The sequence below is a fragment of the Loxodonta africana genome, chromosome 2 (genome assembly GCF_030014295.1).
Source record: "Loxodonta africana isolate mLoxAfr1 chromosome 2, mLoxAfr1.hap2, whole genome shotgun sequence".
NCBI classification, from domain to species: Eukaryota; Metazoa; Chordata; class Mammalia; order Proboscidea; family Elephantidae; genus Loxodonta; species Loxodonta africana.
The window spans coordinates 203,469,183-203,492,766 of NC_087343.1; the positions used below are offsets into that span (position 1 = coordinate 203,469,183).

The 23,584-nt window shown below is 41.3% G+C and overlaps 1 long non-coding RNA gene across 4 annotated transcripts in view; it reads right to left on the bottom strand.

Moving 5' to 3' along the window:
- The window catches only part of LOC111751517 (uncharacterized), a 50,777-nt gene that overhangs the window by 18,154 nt on the left and 9,039 nt on the right, over nucleotides 1-23,584 (bottom strand). For 2 of the 4 annotated variants that reach the window (XR_010321039.1, XR_002786632.2), the window contains exons 2-3: nucleotides 20,204-20,327; nucleotides 14,461-14,574 (exon numbers count right to left, since the gene is read on the bottom strand). This is a non-coding gene — a long non-coding RNA (uncharacterized LOC111751517). Of the gene's footprint in view, nucleotides 1-14,460; nucleotides 14,575-18,660; nucleotides 20,328-23,584 lie in introns of all 4 variants that reach the window. The other 2 variants (XR_010321041.1, XR_010321040.1) reach the window with 2 other exon arrangements.

Sequence of the window (23,584 nt, forward strand, 5' to 3'; positions counted from 1 at the left end):
CCAAAGATAAGGAGACAATTATAAGAGCAGCGAGGGATAAAAGAAAAGTCTCCTACAAGGGAGAGCCAATAAGAGTAAGCTCGGACTACTCGGCAGAAACCATGCAGGCAAGAAGGCAATGGGATGACATATTTAAAAAATTGAAGGAAAAAAATTGCCTGCCAAGAATCATTAATCCATCAAAACTGTCTCTTAAATATGAAGCTGAAATTAAGACATTTCCAGATAAACACAAGTTGAGGGAATTCATAAAAACCAAACCTAAACTACAAGAAATACTAAAGGGAGTTCTCTGGTTAGAAAATCAATAATATCAGGTACCAACCTAAGACTAGAACACTGGGCAGAGCAACCAGAAGTCAACCCAGACAGGGAAATCCAAAAAAAAAAAAAGCAACATTAAAAAAAAGCCCAACACAGGGTAACGGCGATGTTATTATATAAAAGAAGACAACATTAAAATAATAAAGAGGGACTAAGAAATGTAATCATACACCTTCCATATGGAGAGGAAGATATGGCAATACAAAGAAATAAAAAGTAGTTATAAATTTAGAAAAATTTAGGGTAAATAATAAGGTAACCACAAAGGAGACAAACTATCCTACTTATCAAAATAAAATACAAGGAAAAATACAGACTCAGCAGAACCAAAATCAACAACAACAAATATGAGGAAAGGGCAATACATAAAGAAAATCTACTCAGCACATAAAATCAAGTAGGAAAAGGAAACTGTCAACAACACACAAAAAAAGACATCAAAATGATAGCACTAAATTCATACCTATCCATAATTACCCTGAATGTAAATGGATTAAATGCACCAATTAAGAGACAGAGAGTGGCAAAATGGATTAAAAAACAAGATCCGTCTATACGCTGCCTACAAGAGACACACCTTAGACTTAGAGACACAAACAACTAAAACTCAAAGGATGGAAAAAAAAAATATCAAGCAAACAACGATCAAAAAAGAGCAGGAGTGGCAATATTAATTTCTGACAAAATAGACTTTAAAGTTAAATCCATCAGAAAGGATAAGGAAGGACAGTATATAATGATTAAAGGGACAATACACCAAGAAGATATAACCATATTAAATATTTATGCACCCAATGACAGGGCTGCAAGATACATAAAACAAACTCTATCAGCATTGAAAAGTGAGATAGACAGCTCCACAATAAGAGTAGGAGACTTCAACACACCACTTTCGGTGAAGGACAGGACATCCAGAAAGAAGCTCAATAAAGACACAGAAGATCTAAATGCCACAATCAACTAACTTGACCTCGTAGACATAAACAGAACACTCCACCCAACAGCAACCAACTATACTTTCTTTTCTAGTGCACACGGAACATTGTCTAGTAGACCACATATTAGGTCATAAACCAAGCCTTAGCAGAATCCAAAACATTGAAATATTACAAAGCATCTTCTCTCAACATAAGGCCATAAAAGTGGAAATCAATAACAGAAAAAGCAGGGAAAATAAATCAAACACTTGGATACTGAACAATACCCTGCTCAAAAAAGACTGGATTATAGAAGACATTAAGGATGGAATAAAGAAATTCAGAGAATCCAGTAAGAATGAAAACACTTCCTATCAGAATCTTTGGAACACAGCAAAAGTGGTGCTCAGCGGCCAATTTATATCAATAAATGCACACATTCAAAAAGAAGAAAGGGCCAAAATCAAAGAACTATCCCTACAACTTGAACAAATAGAGAGCAACAAAAGAAACCCACAGGCACCAGAAGAAAAATCATAAAAATTGGAGCAGAACTAAATGAAATAGAAAACAGAAAAACTATTGAAAGAATTAACAAGACCAAAAGTTGTTTTTTTGACAAACTCAACAAAATTGATGAACCGTTGGCCAAACTGACAAAAGAAAAACATGAGAGGAAGCAAATAACCCAAATCAGAAATGAGATGGGCGATATTACAACAGACCCAACTGAAATTAAAAGAATCATATCAGATTACTATGAAAAACTATACTCAAACAAATTTGAAAACCTAGAAGAAATGGATGAATTCCTAGAAACACACTACCTACGTAAACTAACACAAACAGAGGTAGAACAACTAAATAGACCCATAACAAAAGAAGAGATTGAAAAGGTAATCAAAAAACTCCCAACAAAAATAAGCCCTGGCCTGGATGGCTTCACTGCAGAGTTCTACCAAACTCTCAGAGAAGAGTTAACACCACTACTACTAAAGGTATTTCAGAGCATAGAAAAGGATGGAATACTACCAAACTCATTCTATGAAGCCACCATATCCCTGATACAAAAACCAGGTAGAATACCACAAGAAAAGAAAATTATGGACCTATATCCGTCATGAATGTAGATACAAAAATCCTCAACAAAATTCTAGCCAATAGAATTCTCCAACATATCAAAAAAATAATTCACCATGACCAAGTGGGATTCATACCAGGTATTTATGCAGGGATGGTTCAACATTAGAAAAACAATTAATGTAATCCACCACATAAATAAAACAAAAGACAAGAATCACATGATTTTATCAATTGATGAAGAAAAGGCATTTGACAAAGTACAACACCAGTTCATGATAAAAACGCTCAGCAAAATAGGAATAGAAGGAAAATTTCTCAACATACTGAAGGGCATTTATACAAAGCCAATGACCAACATCACCCTAAATGGAGAGAGCCTGAAAACATTCCTAATGAGATCGGAAACCAGGCAAGGATGCCCTTGATCACCACTCTTATTCAACATTGTGCTGGAGGTCCTAGCCAGAGCAATTAGACTAGATAAAGAAATAAAGGGCATCCAGATTGGCAAGGAAGAAGTAAAAGTATCTCTATTTGCAGACGACATGATCTTACACACAGACAACCCTGAGGAATCCTCCAGAAAACTACCGCAACGAATAGTTCAGCAGAGTATCGGGATACAAGATAAACATACAAAAATCTGTTGGATTCCTCTACAGCAACAAAAAGAACATCGAAGAGGAAATCACCAAATCAATGCCATTTACAGTAGCCCCTAAGAAGATAAAATACTTAGGAATAAATCTTACCAGAGATGTAAAAGACTTATACAAAGAAAACTACCGTATGCTTCTGCAAGAAACCAAACGAGACATAAGTGGAAGAACATACCTTGCTCATGGATAGGAAGACTTAACATTATAAAAATGTCTATTCTACCAAAAGCGATCTATACATTTAATGCAATTGCAATACAAATTCCAACAACATTCTTTAATGAGATGGAGAAACAAATCACCAGTTTCATATGGAAGGGAAAGAGGCCCCAGATAAATAAGACATTACTGAAAAAGAACAAAGTAGGAGGCCTTACTTTACCTGATTTTAGAACCTATTATACTTCCACAGTGGTCAAAACAGCCTGGTACTGGTACAACAACAGATACATGGACCAATGGAACAGAATTGAGAATCCAGACATAAATCCATCCACATATGAGCAGCTGATATTTGGCGAAGGCCCCAAAACAGGTAAATGGGGAAAAGACAGTCTTTTGAACAAATGGTGCTGGCATAACTGGATATCCATCTGCAAAAAAATGAAACAAGACCCATACCTCACTCCATGCACAAAAACGAACTCAAAATGGATCTAAGACCTAAATATAAAATCTAAAACGATAAAGATCATAGAAGAAAAAGTAGGGACAATGTTAGGAGCCCTAATACATGGCATAAACAGTATAGAAAACATTATAAAAAACGTAGAAGAAAAACTAGGTAACTGGGAGCTCCTAAAAATCAAACACTTATGCTCATCCAAAGACTTCACCAAAAGAGTAAAAAGATTACCTACAGACTGGGAAAAGGTTTCTGGGCCTGATCTCTAAAATCTACATAATACTGCAAAAACTCAACTGCAAAAAGACAAATAACCCAATTAAAAAATGGGCAAAAGATATGAATAGACACTTCACTAAAGAAGACATTCAGGTAGCTAACAGATATGTGAGGAAATGTCCACGATCGTTGGCCATTAGAGAAATGCAGATCAAAGCTACAATGAGATTTCATCTCACTCCAACAAGGCTGGCATTAATCCAAAAAACACAAAATAATAAATGTTGGAGAGGCTGTGGAGAGATTGGAACACTTCTACACTGCTGGTGGGAATGTAAAATGGTACAACCACTTTGGAAATCGATTTGGTGCTTCCTTAAACAGTTAGAAATAGAACTACCATACGATCCAGCAGTCCCACTCCTTGGAATATATCCTAGAGAAATACGAGCCTTCGCACGAACAGATATATGCACACCCATGTTTATTGCAGCACTGTTTACAACAGAAAAACATGGAAGCAACCAAGGTGCCCATCAATGGATGAATGGATAAATAAATTATGGTATATTCACACAATGGAATACTATGCATCAACAAAGAACAGTGAGGAATCTGTGAAACATTTCATAACATGGAGGAACCTGGAAGGCATTATGCTGAGTGAAATTAGTCAGTTGCAAAAGGACAAATTTTGTATAAGACCACTATTATAAGAACTTGAGAAATAGTTAAAACTGAGAAGAAAACATTCTTCTGTGGTTGCGAGAGAGGGGAGGAAAGGAGGGTGGGAGAGGGGTATTCACTAATTAGATAGTAGATAAGAACTACTTTAGGTGAAGGGGAAGACAGCACACACTACAGGGGAGGTCAGCACAATCTGACTAAACCAAAAGCAAAGATGTTTCCTGAATAAACTGAATGCTTCGAAGGCCAGCATAGCAGGGCCAGGGGTCTGGGGACCATGGTTTCAGGGGACATCTAAGTCAATTGGCATGATAAAATCTATTAAGAAAACATTCTGCATCCCACTTTGGAGAGTGGCATCTGGGGTCTTAAACGCTAGCAAGCAGCCATCTAAGATGCATCAATTGGTCTCAACCCACCTGGATCAAAGGATAATGAAGAACACCAAGGACACAAGGTGAATACAAGCCCAAGAGACAGAAAGGGCCACATGAACCAGTGACTACATCGTCCTGAGACCAGAAGGACTAGATGGTGCCTGGCTACAACCAATGACTGCCCTAACAGGGAACACAACAGAGAACCCCTGAGGGAGCAGGAGAGCAGTGGGATCCAGACCCCAAATTCTCATAAGACCAGTATTAATGGTCTGACTGAGACTGGAAGACCCCAGTGCTCACGGCCCCCAGACCTTCTGTTGGCCCAGGACAGGAACCATTCCCAAAGCCAACTCTTCAGACATGGATTGGACTGGACAATGGGTTGGAGAGGTATGCTGGTGAGGAGTGAGCTTCTTGGATCAGGTGGACACTTGAGACTATGTTGGCATCTCCTGCCTGGAGGGGAGATGAGAGGGTGGAGGGGGTTAGAAGCTGGCGAAAAGGACACGAAAAGAGAGAGTGGAGGGAGAAAGCAGGCTGTCTCATTAAGGGGAGAGTAATTGGGAGTGTGTAGCAAGGTGTATATGGTTTTTTGTGTGAGAGACCGACTTGATTTGTAAGCTTTCACTTAAAGCATAATAAAAATTATTATAAAAAAAAAAGAAAGAAAGGTGGTGCAGGCCACAGTCCAGGAAAACTCCTTTTACATTGGATCAGGGATGCAACCTTAGAAAGGGTGTTATAATCCTCTCTAACATAAAATTATAATCACAAAATGGAGGACAGCCACACAATACTGGGAATTATGGCCTAACCTGGTTGACACATATTTTTGGGTGACACAATTCAATCCATGACAGTTACCTATCATAGAAATGTCAGATACCAAACTGAGTGTAAGGCAGATCTCTGGCAGCAAAGGTTGGGAAACCAATTCCCTGACTCTTCTCTTTTATCGTCAGGTTTAAATATAAAAAGATCACAATAGGCATGGAGGTGGTAGGATTAATGAGATTGTCAATCTGTTTTGCCCCCTGGGAGTCCCACTCCCCTGGACTTCCAAGCAAGGGGAGGGGAGTTGTCATCATTATCCCCAATCCTAATGCAAAGGGACTTTTGTTTCTGAACTGAGATTAGGATTGGTAATTAAAATAATCACGGGTTTTATATCAGATACTGTATTAGATTTCTATTGCTACTGTAACAAATAAGCACATATTTAGTGGTTTAGAACAACACAAAATTGCTACCATACAGCTCTATTGGTCAGAATTTTGACACAGGTCTCTCTGGACAACGTGTTGGTAGGGCTGTGTTCATTCTCGAGGTTCTAGGGCAGATTTGTTTCTTCGCCTTTTCCAACTTCTAGAGGCCACTCACATTTCTTGGCTTGTGCCTTTCTTTGTCCACCTTCAAAGACAGGAATGGCCCTCTAGTTCTTCTCACATCACATGACTCTGGCCTGCTCTTCTGCCTCTTCTCTCACATTTAAGGACCCTGTGATTGCATTGGAAACCCTCGTGGCGTAGTGGTTAAGAGATACAGCTGCTAACAAAGAGATCAGCAGTTTGAATCCACCAGGTGCTCTTTGGAAACTCTACAGGGTTACTGTGAGTCAGAATCGACTGGACGGCAGTGGGTTTGGGGTGTGTGTGTGTGTGTCTGTGATTACATTGGGCCTTCCCACATAACCCAGGATCATCTTCCCATTTTAAGGTCATCTGATTAGCAACCTCGATTCCATCTGCAACCTTAATTCTTCTTTGCTTCGTAAGTAACATATTCACAGATTCCAGGGATTAGGCATGGACATCTTTCAGGAACCATGATTCTGCCCATCACAGGTACTTGTAAGTGAGCACAAATGTTCTGGGACCTCTCCAAGGTTTCATCCAGGAGTAAGGGTGGACTATCCCCGTAAACACATTTCTAAGTCGGAATCAACTCAATGGCAACTGGTCTTATGGGAGATACAGGGAGCTCTGGAAACCCCATGTAGTGGTTAAGTGGTATGGCTGCTAACCAAAATCGGCCAGGCGCTCCTTGGGAACTCTATGGGGAAGTTCTACTCTGTCCTATAAGGTCACTATGAGTCAGAGTCGACTCAACGGCAGTGGGTTTTTTGGTTTTTATAGGGAGCTCTAGTGGTGCAGTGGTTAAGCACTCACCTGCTAACCGAAAGGTGGGTCGTTCAAACCCATCAGCCTCTCTGTGGAAGAAAGATGTGGCAGTCTGCTTCCATAAAGATTACAGCCTTGGAAACCCTACAGGGTTTCCTATACTGTTCCTATACTGTTGCAATAAGTTGGAATCAACTTGATGGCAATGGGGTTTACAATATATAAAATTGTGTCAACTTTTTCACAAATGGTGATGGATCATTACACTGTTTCCAAAAAGGGGAAAAAATCAGAAAAACAATCTTTAGTCTTGGGCAGCTCGCATTCAATGCAGGGAAGCCATTAGTGAATAATACATGAATAAGGACTATAAGTCTTAAATTGTGTAGCAGAGGCTGTAGGCTATAGATGTGATTCAGAAATGGGGATGGATAAGTCAGGCCTCATAATTACAGAAGATGGTCTTGTAAATTTTGATGGAATAGCTTTTTCAGGTCATAAATATAATAAATGTCCATTGTATTAAAAAAAAATTCAGTAATGAGGTCACTCCTGAGGTTCACCCTTCAGCCAAAGATTGAACAGGCCTATGGAACAAAACAAGACTAAAGGGGTGCACCAGCCCTGGAGCAGGAGGGAACAGGAAAGCTGGTAACAGGGAACCCAGGGTTGAGAAGGGAGAGTGTTGACATGTCATGGGGTTGTTAACCAATGTCATAGAAAAATATGCCTACTAACTGTTTGGTGAGAAACTAGTTTGTTCTCTAAACCTTCATCTAAAGTACAATTAAAAAAAAAAAGAAATTATATATTAAAAAAAATTCAGGTAAGGAAGAAAGCTGTGAAGGAGACAGTCACCTTACTGGCCCCTCTAGCAGGCATCTGCCTACCCCCAACCCCCAGGTAGTCAGTGTTGACATTTCAGCAAGTATCTGACCAGAGTTTTCCTGTACATTAACACACACCACAGAGGGGGGCCAAGATGGCTGACTAGGTAGGTGCTACCTCGGATCCCTCTTGCAACAAAGACTCAGAAAAACAAGTGAATCGATCACATACATGACAATCTACGAACCCTGAACAACAAACACAGATTTAAAGAGTTGACCTGAGTGACAGACGGAGAATGAACAACTAAGGGGAAGCAGCAATTGTTTTCGGAGCCTGGAGCCAGCGTCCCAGTCAGGTAACCTTGGCGCCGGGCTTAGGACTGGGCGCATGGGAGCTGAACACGACATCTGTGATGGCGCAAACACGGGGCACAGCCCTACCCCCCTGAACTGACCCCAGAAGGGGGCCCAACTGGTCTGTGCAGGCGGCGTGGCGATGCGGCTGGTGGGAGGAGAAGTCCTTGGGAGGCAGTGACTGGTTTTGGAGCCGGGAATGCAGCGTCCCAGCCGGGGAACCTTGGCGCCAGGCTTTGGACTGGGCACAGGGGAGCTGAATACAGCATCCGGTCACAGCGCAAACACGGGGCGCAGCCCTACTCCCCTGAACTAACCCCGGGAGGGGGCCCAGCTGGTCCACGGGGGCAGCGCAGGGACGCGGCTGGCCAGACGAGAAGTCCCCGGGAGGCAGCGACTGATTTTGGAGCCGGGAGTGCAGCATCCCAGCAGGGGAACCTTGACACTGAGCTTTGGACTGGCAGCAGAGGATCTAACCACAGCTTCAGCTGGCCAGACCCTCGGGGACAATCTCCACACAGCCAGCACACGTAGGCGACACGCCCCTCGGGAATCTCAGATAAAATAGTCATCCCAAGCATGATAAGCAACTTTGGCTATATTCTGGGGTGCTGTTTTTTTTTACTCTCTCCTGTTTTTCTGAACCCTCCCCTCCCCTTCCCAGGCGGCTTCATTAACATTGGAATTTCCTGAGCCAAAGGGAGAACGGCTCCAGCTCCGAAGCTTTGCTTTTCCCTTTTTTTTTTTTTTTTTTTGGTTTTTTCCTAACCCATTCTTCCGGCCTGAGAGAAGCAACCACAAAAAACTCAGGGACCAAAAATCCTTCCCTAATTGGACTAAAAACACAGAACCAGCTCCAGCCAAGCATATGTGATCCACATCTCAGGCTTTCATCCTTACAGGGAACAAGGTGGCTGTTATAATGCAAAGGCAGTTCTGATAGGGATCTGACTGCATTTTTTTAAGCGGATTTACTGGAAAAACAAGTTTCCCAGGTCTGATATCTCTGCTTATTCAACAGACCCCTCACTGACCCACAACAGGGAACTGAGGGTTGAAGCTCCCCCTAGACCATCTAGCCTCCTGCCTTAAGGGTCTAAGGAGGGTGACACCTACCAATCTGTAGAGGTACTTGCATTGGGGGCCTAAGGTACAGCTGCAGAGCCCACCCACCAAACTGCCTTAGGAATAGAGACACGCCTACCTCACTGACACTTGGGGGAAGCCTGTCAGCATCCTGCCCCCCCCCCCGGAGTGTGAACCCCAGCTGCTAATAGAATCTGGTGCACACAACTATCACCACTACTTCTCGAGGTGGATAGGTGTTAGGGTGCAGCACACACTTGATGGCCCAAAATCAGATTCTACTCAAGAATAGTGAATAGACTCAGGCATATATATCTGGCAACAGCCCAAACCAGCTGGTAATAGGTCATAAGTAAGTCAAGGGCTACAACAAACAAGACAGCACAATCTAGTAGCCCATCTACGTATATTGAAAGAAAACAAAACAAGATAAGACTCAGTGAGCAAATGTAGACTAAATCACTACTATATCTTAGTGATGGCTCGGAGACAGCAGTCGATATCAAACCACATAAAGAAGCAGACCATGACTGCTTCTACAACCCCCCAAACTAAAGAATCAAAATCTTTCCCAAATGAAGATACAATCCTGGAATTATCAGATACAGAATATAAAAAACTAATTTACAGAATGCTTCAAGACATCAGGGATGACCTCAGAAATGAAATAAGGCAAACTGCAGAAAAAGCCAAGGAACACACTGATAAAACAGTTGAAGAACTCAAAAAGATTATTCAAGAACATAGTGGAAAAATTAATAAGTTGCAAGAATCCATAGAGAGACAGCATGCAGAAATCCAAAAGATTAACAATAAAATTACAAAATTAGACAATGCAATAGAAGTCAGAGGAGCAGACTCGAGGAATTAGAATGCAGAGTGGGAAATCTGGAGGACCAGGGAATTAACACCAACATAGCTGAAAAAAAATCACATAAAAGAATTAAAAAAAATGAAGAAACCCTAAGAATCATGTGGGACTCTATCAAGAAGGATAATTTGCGTGTGATTGGAGTCCCAGAACAGGGAGAGAGGACAGAAAACACAGAGAAGATAGTTGAAGATCTGCTGACAGAAAACTTCCCTGACATCATGAAAGACGAAAGGATATCTATCCAAGATGCTCATCGAACCCCATTTAAGATTGATCCAAAAAGAAAAACACCAAGACATATTATCATCAAACTTGCCAAAACCAAAGATAAACAGAAAATTTTAAAAGCAGCCAGGGATAAAAGAAAGGTCTCTTTCAAGGGAGAATCAATAAGAATAAGTTCAGACTACTCAGCAGAAACCATGCAGGCAAGAAGACAATGGGATGACATATACAGAGCACTGAAGGAGAAAAACTGCCAGCCAAGGATCATAGACCCAGCAAAACTCTCTCTGAAATATGAAGGTGAAATTAAGATATTTACAGATAAACACAAGCTTGGAGAATTTGCAAAAACCAAACCAAAGCTACAAGAAATACTAAAGGAAATTGTTTGGTCAGAAAACCAGTAATATCAGATACCAGCACAACACAAGGTCACAGAACAGAACATCCTGATATTAACTCAAATAGGGAAATCACAAAAACAAATTAAGATTAATTAAAAACACACACCACATATGCATATATTTAAAACAAAAATGTGGTTATGGTCATACTATCACATTATGACTGTTGTTTTATTTTTGTTTTCACTTAATATATCATTAACTTCTGTTTATGTCAATAAGTTTAACTTTATACGGTATCATCATTTGTAATGACCAAAGAATACTTTATTATCTCTATTTGCAATTATTCATTTAACAAATCCCCCAATGGGTAAATTAGAAATTGCATTTACATGCTGTGATGATTAGTTTCTGTGTCACCTTTGGCTAGACCAGTGCTGTGAAGGTATTTTGTAAATGTGGCTAACACCCACAGTCAGTTGACATTAAGTAAAGGAGATTATCCTCAATAATGTGGGTGAACCTCATCAATCAGTTGGAAGGCCCTAGGATCAAAACTGAAGTTTCCCAGAGAAGAAGAAAGTGCTTCAAGACTGCAACGTCACCTGCTGCAGAGCTTCCAGCCTTCCCTACTAATTTTGGACTTGCCAGCCCCTACAATCTTGTAAACAAATTCCATAAAATAGATTTCTTCATATCCTCATTATCACAGATTCTATGTTTGCTAATTTACCTACTTATAATTTACAATTATTTACTATTATTTGTTTGCAACCCCCAAATCAATACCCATGGCACTTTTGAGGTCACTCATGGATATGTATAGAGTGGTGAATAATTTGAGTCACCCAACTCGCACATTGAGGTCAACTAAGATGACTCTATGCCTTCTTATTCCAGTTCTCGTACCATAAACAAGTGTCCACTCCACATCTTCTTAGTGTCACATTTTAGTGTTTTTTATGCTATTGATATCACTGTTTAAAATACGCCTGAAGTATAGTGCTGAAGTGCTATGTACTATGCCTAAGATCAAGAATACTTCCACCTCCCTCAAGGAGAAAATCCGCCTGTAGAATAAGCTTCAGCCAGGTATGAGAGTGCTGTTGGTCCTCAGTTCAATGTTAATAAGTCAACACATTATCTGATAAGCTCCAATTGTTGTTGTTGTTAGGTGCTGTGGAGATTTGACTCCTAGTGACCCCGTATGACAGGGTAGAACTGCCCCCAAAGGGTTTTCTAAGACTATCTCCTGTGGAGCTGCTGGATGGGTTAGAACTTTCGGTTAGCAGCCAGGCTCTTAACCGTTACACTATCTTCTCCACCAGGGCTCCTTAAGATCCAGTTACTTGCCCCCAATACAATTTATGATTAAACTTGCTTAAATTTACATTCACAGACTTTGTTTAATCTGTTGCTCTAAAGTATTCAAAGGTAATGATACTGTTTCCTGCTACTGTTGTTTTTGTTAGGTGCCATTGAGGCAGTTCCTACACATAGCAACCCTGTGTACCACAGAACGAAACACTACCCAGTCCTTCCCCATGCTCACAATCATTGTTATGCTTGAGCCCATTGTTGCAGCCACTGTTTCAATCCATCTCGTTGAGGGTCTTCCTCTTTTCCGCTGACCCTGTACTTTACCAAGCATGATGTCCTTCTCCATGGACTGATCCCTCCTGACAACATACCCAAAGCATGTAAGATGAAGTCTTGTCATCCTTGCTTCTAAGGAGCATTCTGGTTGTACTTCTTCCAAGATAGATTGTTCATTCTTTTGGCAGTCCATGGTATATTCAGTATTCTTCGCTAACACCGCAATTCAAAGGCGTCAATTCTTCTTCAGTCTTCCTTCTTCACTGCCAAGCTTTCACATGCATAATGATGCGATTGAAAATACCGTGGCTTGGTTCAGGCGCACCTTAGTCTTCAAGGTGCCATCTTTGCTTTTCAAAACTTTAAAGAGAGCATACTCCTTTACAGCACTTAAATTATTATTTCCTGACAATAAATCCCTAGAAGTGTAATTACTGAGTAGGAAGGAATGTGTTGTTTAAGAGCTTTTACATATGTTACCAATTGCCCTCCAGAAAAGTTATGCCAATTTATTTTTTAAACTCCTTAAGCTTTATTTTTACAAACTTTGCAAATCTGATAGTCTTAAAATGCTATGTCATTTTAATTTAATCTACAACTAGTACAGTCAGAGTTTTTTGTTTTCTTTCCTTCTTTGCATTTAAAATTTTAGACCAGAGGGTTCTGGGAAGATGGTGGTGGTCACAACATTTCCTCAACAGATCAATACATAACCTTGTTTTATGTACATTTCTGTTTAATGACACCTTATGTCTTTTGCTTCTTCCTTAAATTTGCATATTCTAGATTCTAAACACACTCTAGTAAAACTGTTGGACTTGAAAGAAAAAGAAAATAAATCATTTGGGCATCTAAGCAAAAACAGCAAGTGACTTGTAAGAGAAATAAATCAGATTATCAGATTTTGAACAACAATGCTTCATGCCAAAAGAAAACAGAGTAACATATTTAAGACACTCAAAGAAAAAAAAATGTGGGTCAATGATTTTTATGTCCAGTGAATCTGATTTAAGTTTGTGGCAAAAGGGAATAGACAAATTGTTATCATCATGTTATTAGCAAAAACTCAAGGACTATTGTCCCCATGAGCCTTTCCTGATGTATCTGCAAGAAAATGAACTTTCAAGTAAACAAAATAACAAGAGACATTAACTTAAAGAATGCTGATGATCTTTAGTTACTTTTAGAATTAATACTAAGTGAAGGTTCAAAGAAAGAGTGTACGGTTTTTAATGGCTATATGCCTGACCATGTACATATAGCACAAGCATTTTAAAAATGGGGAGAGAATGGAGAGAACAAATGCAAAAAAAAGGAAACAAATTTTTTTAACCTTTCAATAATCGTATTGTAGACGGTAGTATTAGTATTGTTTTTGCTGGAATTGTTGTATGCATAACACAGGAAAACCAAATGAATAATAATGACATGTGCTAATTCTGTTATTCCCTGTGCCTTTGAGAACCAGGATTCTCAGTGTGAAAGACAGGAGATGAAGATGTAATGTAGTAAAGGTTTAGGTTAAAACTTGTGGTCCTGAATTTGATTTGGAACTATCAGTATGAACTCATTAGCTATTTAATCTGTATGTAGATATAGATACACAGATAATTTTTTTCCTAGTTCTGTCCACTAAAAAGTCTCAGAAAAAATAATTAAGTCAGTAACATCGAGCATTCCTAGTGCCCAGAACACACTATGATTTTGAAATATCATTTCCCTGTAAAACAAACCAGGGATACTGGAGAAATATACAGGTCTGACCCAAGAAATACACAAGCTAAGCCTGGAATCGCTTGTCATACCAGATAGCCAGGAAGCTAGCAGGGCTACTAGGATCATACCTAAGGGCTCAGGAGCCAACTTGAGAGGGCTCCCATTAACTGGAGATGGGACAATTTAGTTACCGCAAATCACGGATTCTAGCTGCCTGCCTGCTGCAAAGCCAATACTGAGACAGGCGGTAAGCAGCAAGAGGGCTTCGTTGAATACCGTGTTCGAGAGACAAAGGGTTCTGCAAATTCTATCTGCCCCAAAAGGGCTAACTGGAGGGTTTTATTAGGGAGAGGGTCAGGGTTTAGAGATTTCCAGGAATGTTGATTGTTCTTTGAGGTGGACATAATGACGAAGTTACCTATTGTTGATGTCTAGCTGGTCTCTTATCGCCATCCTGGTTTGGGTCACAAGATTGATCCGGGTTTTGCTCAATTATCTTGGGTCCTGATGGTATTGCTCATTGTCTTGTCCCCTGGTTTAATTAACAACAAAAATCTTGATTACCTTGTTTTTCTACAAAGGAACAATCGTGAGACAGATTCCAGAGCAAGTAATCGATATTTTCAAAGACTAAAGATTTAATCACAACTTATACAGCTAAACAAGAAAATACATTCTCTTATTTTGATGCTGAAACACTAAAGAAAATGTATATTCTCTACTTCTATTTGAATTTCAGTAAAGATAATAATAACAATGCATTAAAACCCATCATGTGTGCTTAAAACCATGAGTTCATAATGATACCAAAAAAAAAGTTATTGGCTACATTTGGAGAATCATATGGAACAAATTTATTACTTTGAAAACTGGTAAATAAAAGGGAAAAACCAGGCATTTACCCTGCCTTTTCTGTGTGATTTATATCCAGTGCAATCAAATAGCAGGTAAGGAAAAATGTTCCTTTATAAAAGTATTCCCACTAATAAATATAAACAATAAATTTAAAATATCATATTTTATAACCTCCAATAAATTAATGGATTTAGCATTGAGCATCAACAGCTGCTAATATTGCAAAAAGACAAATTAGGCATGATATACCTCCTAGAAGGAACACACCACCACCACCCGTATTCTTGCCAAAGGGATTGAAACTGAGTCTGATCAAGCCTCTGAATACCTGTCAGTTTGCAGGAAACTCCAAAGACAGAGAAGCAGACTAACTGGCACCATGAATATGCAAATGGAAGCAGCCAGAATATGAGAAACTACAAATCAAATGACCAAGTTGTTTAAAGGAAAAATGAAAAGGGGAAAAAAGATGGAGGGGGAAGCTGTAAATTAAAAGAAACTTAAATATATATATCTCAAATCATACTATCTAGCAGAGATGTGAAGGGGGGGCAAAGGCAGGCACTTGCCCCCTGGCACTAGTCCAAGGGTTCCCCAGAGGAGGCATGGAAGACATTCCTAGGCCTCACAAATACAAACGGTGCCTGACTGAGGCAGCTGAACAAAATGGGGGAAGACATTTCTGCTGACGCCTCGCTGCTATCAACTCTATACATCTTGAAATTGGGGGGTGAGGGGCACAACTTAGAGACTGCCCTGGGTACTCATTACCCTCACTGTGCCTTTGCTATCTAGGGATGCACACCTGGATGATAAAACTATAACAAAATCCAGAAATTATTATTAATAAAGTTTGGTTGGAGGTTACTGTGGTGGGGGAGGTAAGTGTGGCTGAGATAGGGTTTGTGGAGGAGTTGCTGGGTTCCTAACTATTTTCTTTCCTGGATGTTGGAGCCTCATAAAAAATGCATTAAGCCATATATTTGTTTTATGAGGGGTGACGCCTCATACAAATGCATCAAGCCATACATTTGTTTTCTGTATCTGTGCTATCTTTTAAAATAAAAGAGATTTCAAAACTTTAATCCTTCTAAAATTAATTTTGGGGTTTGGTGTGTGGTGGCAACTAACTTTCTTTCCCAAATGGTTAGGGGACTTCCAGATTTAATGAGAGGCAAAAACGCAGGTGGCAGCTAGTACCATATTTTACAAGAATAATGTGCAAGTTGTGTTTTTGCGTAACGCACAACCCCCATGTTATTTTCGTAAGCACGGCTATACCAATATTTTTTATTGCTGACTTCAATTTCAGTTTTATTTTCTATCCAACGGGTTTAAGTCTTCATCTTGGTGCCTGTTGACACAGAGGTTTCCTTCTCAGCAGTAGACCATCACCAGCCTACCCTTGAGTTTCTAAGGCAGCTTCTCTCCTGGGAGGATTCTTTCCATGGTCTGCAAACTGCTTTCTCCAATGCAGTAAAGAAATCACTTTTCTGCCCACAAGCAGCCCAGCTATCTGACTAGCTGGCCAGCTGCCCCTGCTCAAGCCCTTTGAATTTCCCACCCTCGTGGATGCCGCGGGATGGGCGTGAGAACAAGGACACAGAGGGGTCATGCAACCCTTGTTCAGAGGAGGTGGGTCTGACTGATGGCCCTGAGGGCCTCGAGGAGCTGGGGCAGCACACACCTGCACCCATGCTGTTCTGCCATGTGACTTCACATAGGGCTCTGTACCTCAGGACCTGGGCATGTTGGGCAACAGATACCCGCCCATGGAGTACCAGTGCATGCTAGGGCTGCAGCCCTCTGGCCTTCTTCTCCGCCTCATACCTGTTCGTAGATTAGCTGCAAGCAACTCCACCACTCTTAGGTCCGGTCACTAAACTACCCGAGGGAACAGTTTCAATTGTTTATTTTCCAATCACTGGGTACTACCATACTCAACCCATGACTTCTGGACCAGAGCTTATACTTTTATTACATAAATATGATCAAAAGTAACATTTTCAGAGTATTGAACAAGGGTAAATGAGACCAAAATTCATTTCTGAAAATGCCACCACAGTATATGCATGGGCGGGCTGTGCCAGAATTTTTTTTTTTTACATAATTTCATCATTTCCTAGTGTTATGTGTGTGAGGCATTATTTACGTGGGTGCACTATTTTCTAAAAAATGTGCTACAGTGTATATACACAAATACACCAGGATTTATTTTCTTAAGACAATGGCCAATATGTAGGACAAATCTTCCTTATTTAGGCTTTAAAATTCAGGACAAATGGGTGCATGCCCAAAAGAAATGAGTACATATGTCTACCAAAAGGCAAGTACTAGAATGTTCTTAGCAGCTGTATTCTCAAAATCCCAAAATTGGACACAACCCAAATGCTCATCAACAATGAATCAGGTAAGTAAATTGTGGCGTACTATGTGTAATCAAACCAAACGCGCCTACTACATCAACACCATGGATGAACCCCACAGACAGTGTGGAGCAAATACAGCTATGTGGTGCCGTTTAAATGAAGTTCATGAATAGGCCATACTAACTGTATTTAATATATACCTCAATTTTCAAAGTAAACTGCAAGTGGAAAAAATAGTCAATTTTGACTCCCCAGAAAACAGAATGCCATTGCAAAAAGTTAAGTGTGAGAGAGTCATGTTGCCAATTGAGCAGAAAGCAGGTAGTGTAGAAATGAGCCTGGACCCCACGGCCATCCAAGGCCTGGGATGAGGCAGTGAGGCTCTGGGAGGGAGAGTTTGGCCATTGTTCTCCATGGTTTAAGTGGGTTAACAGGACTGAGCTGCAGTGTGAACAGCTGGAAAGAGACCTGAACAATCATCTTGTCCAGGGTTTCCAAACCCAGTGCTCTAAGGTACAAACATTCCTTAGTAGAAGCACAAGGAGTGAGGAAGAAGGGTTCAAGTGTCCCAAAGAGGACCCAGTACAAGCCCTCTGTGCTACCTAGAAGGGGCCACTGGACACACAGTGTTAAAATGTCCCTCTGCCATCTGAGGCCTGGAGATGAGGAGCACAGAGCTGGGCCAGGCTTTTGGGAGGCTGAAGATACAAATGGACAATGGCCAGACCTTATATAAAAATAGAACTTGAACCCACTATCTGCAGCATCCAGCCAAGGAAGTCAACCATAGACTCTATAGCAATTGGCCCCAAAACAGGCAAGGTTTGATCAATAACTGCCAGCTTTCTTGATTTTTGCCCCCACTTCCTACTTAGGACCAAATGGAGAAAGACAAATATGCTCCCCTAACTGATCACATAGGATGCCCTTCGCCTCCAGTTTCCCCTTGCCAACCTCCTCCAATCAGGGCACATCTGAAGCCTTCCCTTTTTTCCACTGTAAAGCTTTCCCACTCCCCTGCCTGCCTTTGAGTCCCTGCCCAATGCAAGTGATGTTGGTTGACTCCTTTGCTATACAAAGGCTCTGAATAACTAGCCTCTGATTGTTCTCATTTGGGTGGTCTTCATTCATCTCCACACCTTGTCCAGCCATAAAAAAAAAATGAGAGAAGCTGCAGAAGGTCCCAGAAAGCAAGTGCAGAGTGGCTGGAAGCCCTGCAGCTCTGGTTTCTGGTCCTGGAGACTCATGATGAAGCAGGTTGGTGTCAATGTCTATACTCTCCTACTTTCTACCTTTTATGGTTCTTTCCCCTTTCCTGGCCCTCTGCTTCCCCAATGCCTTCTTGCCACAGAACCAACGCAATCCCAGAGACTCTGTGACCGACAGTCACTCACCCTGAAGTGTTAGTTTTCCCAAGTCATGCTGGCAGTTCTAAGCTTTTTTCTGCCAGATTGTCGAAGGGTGAATTTGACATCTTTTAAATGGATTTCTGGTAGGAAAGAACAAAAGTATTGGACATTTGGGGACAACACACCTGCTTGTCTCATGAAATCGTGGTGCACCCTTGTTACCACTGGTCTGGAAAGAACCCCAGTGAGCGGCCCCTCTCCCTCACACACACCTACTTGGACTAGGAGCCAGAACGACACACAGAATGGCCAGAAGCCTGGGCTCCAGCCATTTCTAACTGTATGTGGCATCATCAGGTTACCTTGCTTTCCTCATCTGTAAAATGGGGCAATAAGATTTGTACTGTTAAATGAATTACAATATGTAAAGTGCAGAATCTGGCTCAGAATGTGAGCTCAACCACTGTTATTATTCTCCCTTGGGACAGTGTCTTTCTGCAGAGGGCCCAGGTTCTCTTGCTTCTTACACAGCTGTCCACAGGTTCTGCCCTTCCCTGAGCCCTGTCAGACTCTGCCCTCTTCTCTGCCCTGCTCCACCCTTCCTGGTTCACACCCGCCCAGCACACACACCCTCCCACCCATTCTGGACAGCTCAAGCCTGCCAATGCCTCTTCTGCCCTCCTAGCCCCCCAGCCTACCAAGGAAGAGGACAATGGGCTTAACCATGAGTGAGGTTTGGAGGGATAAGCGGCTTAGCACAGGGGAACTGGGAGGAAAGAGCCTCCCCTTCAGAAGGGTGAAAACTGGGAGCTTTGTTCCCTTGGAGTGATTCAAATTGGCAACCCAGAAACTCTACACATACAAACAGTAGTTGTTAAATAAACACATGCAGCCCTCAAGACTTGCTTATATATCAAATTTGCTATTAGAACATAATTTCTTCCTTATACAAAGTCATTGCTCAATGAAAACTTTTCAGAAGTTCAGTTCATGTCAAGTCTTCCATCAGGGTTTTGCTCTTAGCTTTAGTTTGAAATCAGTCTCTTCCAAGCATGCTTTCCTATTGTGTATGTGAGTCCCTGAGTGGCTCAGTTAAGCGGTCTGCTACTACCTGAAAGGTTGGCAGTTTGAAGTCACCCAGAGGTGCCTCTGAAGACAAGCCTGGTGATCTAATTTCAAAAGGTCGCAGCCTTGAGAACTCTGTAGAACAGTTCTACTCTGGACACATGGGGTTACCAGGAGTCGGAATTGATTCAATGGCAACTAACAGCAATGTGTACTTCAGGAGTCCCCGGGTTGTGAAAGCTGTTAACACATTCAGCTGCTAACCCAGAGGTGCCGGAAAGGAAAGGCCTGGCAATCTACTTCCAAAATGGCATTCATTGAAAACACTATGGAGCAGAGTTCTACTCTAATACACATAGGGTCACCGCGAGTCAGGGTCAACTGGACAGCAACTGGTTTTCTTTTAAGTAGTAGTAAAACTGAATGCAGTAAAACAGAACATTCATCTTGAGTTGGTTTCTGCTTTTATCAAGCCCACTTTATACACAGTGTTTGACCATGGAACACTTCAAATTTTACTTACTAGCAATGGCAGACTTTTAGACTCATAGGAATTAGTTCCCAGCTCTCCAAAATATCCATCCACTTTGTATCCACAGACTGGTTTTGTAGACCAGCTGTTTGGCAATTACATAGGCTGCTCGTGTCTGAAAGATACAACATTTTTAGATATTCTAAAGCACATTAGATGACGTAAGTCAACCTCCCTTTCCCAAGAAAGTGGTTTTTTTTTTTTTTGAGTTCTGAAGCAGTCTTTTTTTTTTTTTTAATTTTTATTGTGCTTTAAGTGAAGGTTTACAAATCAAGTCAGTCTCTCACACAAAAACTTATGTACACCTTGCTACATACTCCCAATTGCTCTCCCCCTAATGAGACAGCCCACTTCCTCCCTCCACTCTCTCTTTTCGTGTCCATTTTGCCAGCTTCTAACCCCTTCTACCCTCTCATCTCCCCTCCAGGCAGGAGAAGCCAACATAGTCTCAAGTGTCCACCTGATCCAAGAAGCTCACTCCTCACCAGCATACCTCTCCAACCCATTGTCCAGTCCAATCCCTGTCTGAAGAGTTGGCTTCGGGAATGGTTCCTGTCCTGGGTCAACAGAAAGTCTGGGGGCCATGACCACCAGGGTCCTTCTAGTCTTAGTCAGACCATTAAGTCTGGTCTTTTTATGAGAGTTTGGGATCTGGATCCCATGGCTCTCCTGCTCCCTCAGGGTTCTCTGTTATGTTCCCTGTCAGGGCAGTCATCGGTTATAGACGGGCACCATCTAGTTCTTCTTGTCTCAGGTTGATGTAGTCTCTGGTTTATGTGGCCCTTTCTGTCTCTTGGGCTCATAATTACCTTGTGTCCTTGGTGTTCTTCATTATCCTTTGGTCCAGGTGGGTTGAGACCAATTGATGCATCTTAGATGGCCGCTTGCTAGTGTTTAAGACCCCAGACTCCACTCTCCAAAGTGGGATGCAGTATGTTTTCTTAATAGATTTTATTATGCCAATTGACTTAGATGTCCCCTGAAACCATAGTCCCCAAATCTCCACCCCTGGTACACTGGCCTTTGAAGCATTCAGTTTATTCAGGAAACTTCTTTGCTTTTGGTTTAGTCCAGTTGTGCTGATCTCTCCTGTATTGTGTGTTGTCTTTCCCATCACCTAAAGTAGTTCTTATCTACGATCTAATTGGTGAATACCTCTCTCCCACGCTCTCTCCCTCCCCCCCTTCTCATAACCATCAAAGAATATTTTCTTCTCTGTTTAAACTATTTCTTGAGTACTTATAATAGTGGTCTTCTACAATATTTGTCCTTTTGCAACTGACTAATTTCACTCAGCATAATGCCTTCCAGATTCATCCATGTTATGAAATGTTTCACAGATTTCTCACTGTTCTTTATCGATGCATAGTATTCCATTGTGTGAATATACCATAATTTATTTATCCATTCATCCATTGATGGGCACCTTGGTTGCTTCCATCTTTTTGCTATTGTAAACAGTGCTGCAATGAACATGGCTGTGCATATATCTGTTCATGTAAAGGCTCTTATTTCTCCAGGATATATTCCAAGGAGTGGGATTGCTGGATCATATGATAGTTCTACTTCTAGCTTTTTAAGGAAGTGCTATATCAATTTCCAAAGTGGTTGTACCATTTTACATTCCCACCAGCAGTGTATAAGTGTTCCAATCTCTTGTCATTTTTTTTTTAATTGTATTTTTTTTCTGTTTTTGTTGCAACTTGCATATAGCATGGAATAACTCAGGCATAGTCAGTTCATCCTTTCAGCCCCTTCAGTTGTGGAGAAACAGCATATAAATTTCTGTTTTACTTTAGTCCTTTTTTCCACTCTCATCCTCATTGTGTTTCTAAATTAGAGGACATTCTTCTTGTCCCACACTTTGAAGAGGTAGCCTTATGTCAGGTGTGGTAAATATGTATGTAACATATTGTTTGCCTTTTCAACATTCTTCACATATACAATTCAGTGACATTAGTTATGTTTTCATGTTGTTCAACCATTAACATTATCTGTTCCCAGATTATTCCATCACCCTTAACAGAAATGCTCAGTGCCCCTATGCAATGAGTTCCCCCTCCACCCGCCTCCTTCCTGCCTCCGAATGACTAATAAACTTTGATCTCTATACGATTGCTGTCTTAGTTATCTAGTGCTGCTATAACGGAAGCACCACAAGTGGGTGGCTTTAACAAACAGGAATTTAGTTTCTCACACTTTAGGAGGGTAGAAGTCCAAATTCAGGGTACCGACTCTAGGGGAAGGCTTTGTCTCTCTGTCAGCTCTGGAGGAAGGCCCTTGTCTCTTTTGAGCTTGTGCTTCTGGGTGATCTTCATGAGCTTGGCATCCCTCTTCCCCCATCTCTGCTTGCTTAATCTGCTTATTTTATATTTTGCAAGAGATTGACTCAAGACATGCCCTACCTTAATCCTGCCTTATTAACATAAAAAAGACAACTCTGAGACTGTCTAGGCAATGGCCCTGCCCTCCAAATTCTAGGTGTTAGCCATGCTCTCTGGAGTCTGGATGGAGGCCCTTGGTCCAGGACTTCAACTCCACCTTCCAGGCCCACTGAGATGGCAACCCTGCCCCCTTTGCTTTGAGTGGTCCCATTCTCCTCATCCATCTGAGTGATAACCCTAACCCCTCGACCTCAGCAGGCCCTGTCCTTCTAACCCTTGTGTATGACAATCCCAACCCCTCAGCTTTGGGCGGCAGGTCCATTTCCCTGGCATACCTTAACAGCAGCCCCATAATCCAGAACCGAGTTGGCAAAGACCTCACTCTTTGAAACCTAGGAGGTTGTGGTTCCACTCTTTGAGATCCAGAAGACTTTGGCCCCCCCTCTTTGAAACTAAGAAGCCTGCTTATCATGCTTCTTCCAACAGTACTGCTGCTGTCCAAGCTACTCCAGGGATGGTCCTTTTCTTTTTTTGGAGGACAATAGATGTAGCTCCTTTGGCCTGTTTCCTGCCTGTAGAATTTCAAGAGGCAGACAGCTTTCTTTCCTTTTGTTCTTTCTCATCCCCATCAGTCTGAGCTGATAGGTTTTCTGCTGTGGTAGATGGTTAGATCCATAAGTCAGAGGTTTAATCTCTTTAACAAAAGAATGTGTAGTCGTGTCCTTGGTGAACATTCTAAGACATGTGTCCTTAGTTTGTACAACAGAATTTTCCAAATCTTTGAGTTCTGTTTTCATTTTGCACAGTTCATGTTTGACTCCATCTCTTTTCACATTTTACTATAAGCATCAGGGTGAAACCACGTGGCCCCTTTAAGATCCTGCTTAGAAATCTCATCAGCCAAATATCCACATTCATCACTTACAAGCTCTACTTTCAACCAGACACTTGAACATAATTCAGGCAAGTTCTTTGTCACCGCATAAAA